The sequence below is a fragment of the Hylobates moloch genome, unplaced genomic scaffold (assembly GCF_009828535.3).
Source record: "Hylobates moloch isolate HMO894 unplaced genomic scaffold, HMol_V3 SCAFFOLD_29, whole genome shotgun sequence".
Classification (NCBI taxonomy): domain Eukaryota; kingdom Metazoa; phylum Chordata; class Mammalia; order Primates; family Hylobatidae; genus Hylobates; species Hylobates moloch.
The window spans coordinates 3,044,855-3,052,199 of NW_026652304.1; the positions used below are offsets into that span (position 1 = coordinate 3,044,855).

Below are 7,345 nucleotides of genomic sequence, written 5' to 3' on the forward strand. Positions count from 1 at the left end.
CCCAGAGCTAAGAAACAGAGGAAAGAAATTCAATCACAGTTTGGTAGCAGAATGTTGTGTGCAATCAAAGAGTAACACTCATTTATTCAATGGGTATTTATTGAGCACAAATACAATGAATACACGTCACTGATGCTAAAACACACTTTTCACAACTTATGGATGCAACTTACAGTAGATGGTGCCAATTTTATTGACAGTAGTTTTTCTTTCTTTGTGGTACATTTTAAAGTGGAACATTTTAAAATTGTATATTTCATTAAAAATTGAAATATTTCAAAGGTATCTTAGATCTGATGAAACAGGAACTCATCAATATCATTAAGGTCTCAGTTTAAATGTTGCCACCTCCTCCTCCTAGAGGCTTCCTGGACCACCAATCAAAGGGAGCCCATTCATCACTCTGAGTCTCCACCACCTTACCGATCACATCTCCATGGAGACTGTCTCTCTTGTATTGGTCAGGAATTATCTTAGGCATAGTAGGTTCTCGATAAATGCTCTGGAATGAATAAAAGTTACCACTTATCGAGCAATTACTACATGTCAGACTCTGAACTAAATGCTTTACAGAGGGAAATCACATTTATTCCTAACAATTGAAAGGTAATTCTTACTCCCTACTTTACAGATGGGGAACTTGTAGCAGGTAAGTGGGAAAGCAAAGAACTAGAGCTCAGCTCAGCCTGACTTCAAAGCCCATACACGTATTTACTGTGCTACACTGTGTGTCGCATCCAAGGCCCTGGAATTGTTTTGTGCTTGATTCTCTGGCTGGTTTAGAGATGTAAGGCAAGATGAAGTTATTATACAAAGAAGAATACAACTGTTCCCCCACTTTTGAAAGGTAATATTTGCCAATGGGGAATCACCACATTTCTCTAGACCTCTAAGTGCTTCATTTATAAACTCCTGTGCAAACATAGAGATGGAGGTGCCGGCATCTCTGTCCAGTAAATGAGGAAGGGCTCCAGGGAAGAGACAGATATTTAAACTTTGTGTGGAACGACCCCACCACTGGTGAGACAGAGTGCGGCCCACCCAGGGCTCTGCAAGTTATCTTGAATGGCAAGGACACAGGGTATACATGAAGAGGTATCAGGAGAAGAGTAGGTACAAGGGCCATGGGTGCCTTGCTCAGAGGTTTGGGCCTCATTTCATAGGAGTCATCTGTGGTCTGTGCCAACATGGACTTTATCCCAATCCAGTCCAACTTCTCTACCACATTCAGCATCTAACTCAGAGCAGAATGTTGACGTCTGGCACTGCCATTTCTATGTCAACTGATGGCTATGTTTAACAGAGACGTCTAGCCCCAGGGCAAAGAGAAAATATAAAAAGGTGACTAGGAAACCGAGTGACGAAGTGATCTTGATTATAAGTCCATCTATGATGAGTCAACATAGATAGAGCCAATGAAACTTGTCATCTTGGGTCTCAACGAAAATACTGAAGGACACTACAAAACAGAATAGTTCATTTAAAACAGAGCCAGCAAACTATAGCTGCAGGCTACATCCAGCCTGTTTTTGTATGGCCTGTGAGCAAAGATTGGTTTTTACATTTTTAAAGGGTTATAAACAAATAAACAACCCTCATCCCAAATCAAAGAGTATATGACAGAGACATGTGGAGCCTAAAATGCTACCTGGATTTTTACAGGAAAAGGCTTGCCATCCCCCCACCTAGGACTTTACATGTCCTTTTCAATGTCTAGACAGTCACAGGCCACTTAAATTGGTGCTCAATGTGACTAGACCCAGAGAACTAGATCTACTCACCACTTCAAATATTAGAGCTTTTAATACTATGATGATTTATGGATTAATAATTCCTCTTATGAGAATACTAAAGTTTTAGCTATTATTAGACTCATGCTTATCTTAAATTTTTCTTTGATGATTTAAAAAAATATCCTTCTTACACATAAACGGGCTTGCTAGCTTTTGGCCAAATGCTATAACGGCAAAGGGTTTGCCCTTCCTAGTGCTGGTGCTAAGAGGCCTCTACAACACCCTGGTATTTAAAGCTTACCAAAACAACTTTCTTAATTAAAGACCTAGTGAAAGCCCTGACTCTCCTCCCATCAGGTTATTACAAGTGGGTGTAGATGGAATTTTTAAAAAACTTAGCCTACCATTAACACTCTTCAAATTGCCTTTCCTCTAGGACCACGAGGGGAGGGGAAAAGAAGAGGAGAGTTCTGGATTTGCGGATCCACGAATCCAGCAGGATTTAGCTTTCCATCAAACGGTAATTCAATATTTACCAAAGAAGGATGTTTAGATGTGGAAATTTTTACTTTGGCTTGTATCTCATCAGAAAAAGTGTTTTTGGTGTTGTTTTGGGTTTTTTTTTTTGTAACCTTAGGTTTACATATTGAAAAGATACTCAGACTCAAACATGAAGACTATTCTAGATACACAGTCAACTCCTAATCACTAGACTGGAAATCACCCAGACATACCTGAAGCTGTTTTACAGCATTAGATACGCTATGCCCCAGGTATTCCGTAGCAAACCTGGACCCCATCGCTAGGTGATTAGCCATATACTTCTATCTTCTCGGCTAAAGCATTTATTGCTTTTCATCAGCATAGACAATATAAAGCTGAAGATGCAGTCATCTCTTAATCACTTGAAAGCTGACTCTTCTGTCAGTAAATTCTACTTGGCACAGACTGCCCATGACTCTGAATGACCGAATGGATTGGGGTCAGCTTTTAATTTTATCAAGCAAGATTGACGCAAGCCTGTGATGAAACATTAATATCTGAGATGCCTTGCCACACACAAGCATGAGGTTGCTTACAGAGTCTTCGTCTAGAAAATGTTTTCCTTCCCATCCCTGCCTGAATACACCAACATTTCGCATTAGAAACCATATTTTTCCTAAGCCAAAAGAGACAAGTGATTATTATTTTTTCTTAAAAACTGAACCATTACATTTCATTAAAAATATGTCTCCATGCAACCAACATTTCTTAGGCAGTGCAGTTCAAGAGGGGCAGGGGAGAGAGAAGAGAACCTTGGTTAAATCACAGTTCTGACAGTCCAGAGCTATGTATAAACTTCTGCAAAATCATACACTCCTGGGACTTGGTTTATCAACAACAATCATCTTCGAAGCACACCATATGTGCCAAACACTGATACGAATCATTTCATTTAATCCTTGGCATAACTTGAGACAAGGGCAGAGAAGAAAGGAGGAAAGGTGTGAAAATGAGGAAAGGTGAGAAAACTGAGAGACACCAGCTGTGATTTTTACTTTTCCTGGTTATGAAATAATCCACATCTAAGTAATTTCCTTAAAGAAGTGAAGGTCTCAAAGCTACAGAGACACAGACGTGAGCATCATGCAAGTGGGCTAATTCTAGATCACTGGATCTTAACCAGACTTCCTAAATCTTTAAGATGTAGGGCTGGACTAGGTCATCCAAGAGCCCTTCTGGGTTTAATATTCCAGGGACCTAATCATGCTGCAGGAGGATTAAAAGATGACAATTGCTTGAAAGACCAACCACCAGCAATAAAAGGAGTGGAGAGGAAAAGAAATCTGCAAAAAAGTGAACGGCCGCCATTAAGATAATAGCTTCAGGAATTGCTTTTGGTTGACGAAGGGCTCAAGAGATTTAGTGCGACTAAAGCATCTCCCATATTTATGGGACAGAGTATGAACCATTCGATCTTAATTAAATCACTGAAAAATCATATCCGAGAAGGGGGAACACAACATAGGACTGGTTATTCTTGGTTTTTAAAAATTATGTTGCCACTTCCTATTGTTTTAAAAATGATCATTTAACCTCTTTGAACTACAGCCTGAATCCCCCACTGAAATATTTAAGCCTGTATTCGGTGACAGTCATCTATATTAAAGGCGCTGAAGGAAGCTGGTGCCCCTAATTCAGGGTGCCCATTTAGGGTAGAGGAAGCAGGAAAATGCCACCAAGGACAAGCAGAATTGGGGCAGTTATCTGGCATCTGATCGCCAGGTAACTGTTTCTCACTTTGCTTTGCCCTTTAGAAGAGGACTTGGGGGGCTGCTACACAAGGATGGGGAAGGTCGTGCAGCCATTGCTGTTGACTGTGGACTGCTACTGATGACCTATTTGAGGATGAAGCCAGGGAGGTGGGAGAACTCTGAAGAAAAAATGTCTTTAGTCAGGTGGTTTGGTGGCTTAGAATTGGGACCTCAAATGAGACAAAAAGTCAAGTCAGCAATTGGGAAGCCAGACTCAAAATGCTACGAGAGTCAAATATCAACCCGTTACTTTTCTCTCTGTCTTAAATATTGTAGACCAAATTACAGGGGGTAGGGGTTTGGGAGGGGGACGAGGAGTGAGCAGGAGGCCGTAGAAGCTATCTGGTTCATGTGCACTGCTTTATAAGGGAGGCAGCCAAGACGACCAGAGGCGAGTATCTTGCCCAGGGTCCCACAGGGCAAAATTAAAGTTCGAAAATTTTCTGATCTCCCGAAATGATGGGCTTGGAAATGTTTTTACAGCAATTTAATCAAAATCCAAAATCTCTACATTTTTTAGAAGTATGCTGTCTACAGAATCTGAGAATCCAGAAGATGCCGGTTTTAACACCTGGTTGTTACTGTACCGCATTACAGGACCTACCTAGGCCCGGAATTCTGTTAGATGACAAACTGGACTTAGAGTTAACATCCTAGTCTTTCCCCCGGTCTAAATACAAAACACAATATAGTTCTGTATCCAATCTGTTCAAAACTCCTAAACCAACTCTCAGTCTGAGATGGTCCTCGCAAGGTGATGCCTGCCCCAAACACCCACACTCGGTGATTTCGAAAATACGTGCAGTAGCCTCGGCCACCTGCGGGTGGTACAAAGGGCGCCTTGAGGACCAGAGCTGGATGAAACTCCGGCTTACAAACCCCGCTCCGCCAGCACATTCAACTCAAGGATCCAGCTCATTGTTTCCGAGGAGCGGAATGAATTGACCAGCTGAGCGCCGTTCTCCCAGTTAGAGCGTCCCCAAGCTTCCGGCTTCGGAACCAGGCTCACCGCGAGGACACAAAAGGGGCGAGCTCGGGCATCACTGCGGATCCCCGCCGCCCACCGAGGCCAGAACGCTCGCAGGGTCCCGGCCGCCCAGGTGTTGCCGTTTACCCCGTGACGGAAGAGCCACAGGCCCTCGACTTCCCACCCCCTGAAAAGCGCATCTGCAGAACGGCGGCGCCCCCAAGCCCTGAGCGCCGCAGCTGCTCGGCCGCCGCCCCCACCGCGCGTCCCCGGGTCCTCGGGCTCCCGGCTTCGCTGCTGGGGAGCTGACCCAGCTGGCTGGCTGTGGGGTCCCGTTCTGGGGCTGTCCTGCTGAGTCGGGGGTGGGGGAGCGGTGGCTACAACTCCCGGGTGCTCGCAGAAACTCCTCTGCGCGCTGATGTTGCAGCCGCTGTGGCTGGGGCGAGGGGCGGGAGCACCGGGAACTTGGGGGCGCGGAACCCCGAGCGGGGCGGCGGCGGGCAGCATCCCCGACCCGACCCCGACCCCCGAGACGCGGCGCCCCCCAGCGCCCTCCGTCCCCACGGCGCGGTGCCCCCAGAGCCCTCTGTCCCCACAGCTCGGCGCCCCCCAAGGCCCTCCGTCCCCACTGCGGAGAGGCGAGCAGGGGGCCGGCGGGGCCCGGGTACCACGCTCCGCCCGGCCCCACCTGCGGATGTGGGGCTCCGGCCGGAGGTCCCCGGGTCCCCCCCACCCCTGGAAAAGTCCCCGGGGCGTCCAGGCCCGACCGGCGCTTACCCGGAGAGGGAGGAGCGGCTTCGCATGCCCGGGCGGGGAAGGTGCGGGCTGCGCTGCGCCGGCTCGGGCTGCCGGAGCGCCCTGCAGCCGCCGTCGGGCTCGGGCTCGGGCTCGGGCTCGGGCTCCGGCTCCGACTTCCTCTTCCTCGGGCTCGGCCCCACTGCTGGGCCGCGCCCCGGCCCGCCCCTCCCCGCGCCCCGACGCCGGCTTCGGCGACCCGAGCAGCGGATCGCTCGTCCCGCCTCCCTTCTGCCCTGAGGGCGAAAAAGGTGGAGAGGAGGGGGGCGAAGAGAAAGAGAAATTAGGCACTTGGCTTTGTCTCTGGAGCCTTGCCAAAGAGAACAGTCAGATTACAGCCTCGGGGGGAATAAAGTTTTTTTTAAAAAAAATTCTGCTACTGTTTTCGCAGACACATCACTTTTCTTCATTTTCCGAGCTCTTCAGGTTTAGCTTTCCTTTGGACGTAATAATTTCCTATGTGAGTCCTTTAAAATAATACCCAAAATCATGGTTTTAGTGAACATTCTAGTTTTACACAGAAGCTTTGCCGGTAATCAGGTAAAAAGAGGGGGAAGCCCGGTGTTCTTCAGGCGTCATTACCCTAATCACCTCGGTGGAAGCACCAAACGACCTTTGCCTAGAGAAAGTAAAAGTGGAAAAGGAGGTAAAGAATAACCAGTGACAGCCAGAGAGGTGTTTAAAGGCACCGGCTCTGCAGTAAAGTTATGACTCCAATCAAAGGTGCCTGCAGCGACAGTTAAAGGCATGTGAAGTCATTTCTTAACACTAATCTCCCGCCAAAGTCGGACGTATCAGATTCGCCTGTGGACCCCCTTATGTTTGGTGGTGGATTTGATTGCACTCTTAGTTGCTAACAGACCTTCAGCCTTACCACTTGCTAGCTGTGTGGCCTTGAGAGAACTCTTTAACCTCTCTGTGTTCTGTGTCTGTTTCCTCGTCTGTAAAATGGAGATGATGATGATGATGATAGTGCCTACCTCATAGAGTTGCTGTATGTGATTTAAATAAGAGAATGTGCGTGAAGGGCTTAGGAGACTGTCTGGCACATGCTCTAAAGCCTGAATAAATGTTAGCTATTCTTGTTGATTTTTGCCTTTTCTCTGCTTTTGTGTATATACATGATTATGGAAATTATAATAAAGACTGGGAACAAAACAAGGTTTCTGCAGTAAGGCCACACAACATCACAGTTCTCTACCACGTGGAGTTTATGTTCTGTTTTATAATTTATTTATAAAATAAATAAATTATAAATATTTGAGTCTCCACAACCGACCTGTATTACCTAAAACTATGGGACTGGGTTATGCTTGGAATACATTTACCACGGTAGATTTGCAATGGGACTAAAACAGACATTTGCCATGTTCAAAGCATTGTTTCAGTTGGCCTTGCAATAACCTTGTGAGGTTGACAGGACAGGTGCTAGTCGCCTTTCACAGACAGGAGACTGAGCTTAATTAAGACCCTGCCCAGCTTCTGGAGCCCATACAAAACCATACCTGTTACCCCATCTCTCTATGTTGTGATTTGTGATAGAAGGGTGCAGTATG

General features: G+C 46.4%; 1 protein-coding gene across 1 annotated transcript in view; it reads right to left on the bottom strand.

Annotated features, from left to right (window-relative positions):
• The window catches only part of LOC116463220 (pleckstrin homology domain-containing family G member 1), a 247,426-nt gene extending 241,558 nt beyond the window's left edge, over window positions 1–5,868 (bottom strand). Inside the window, exon 1 of the mRNA XM_032146223.2 lies at window positions 5,772–5,868. The gene's annotated coding sequence lies outside the window, so the exon portion shown is untranslated. The remainder of the gene's footprint in view (window positions 1–5,771) is intronic.
• Between the last annotated feature and the right edge of the window lie 1,477 nt (window positions 5,869–7,345).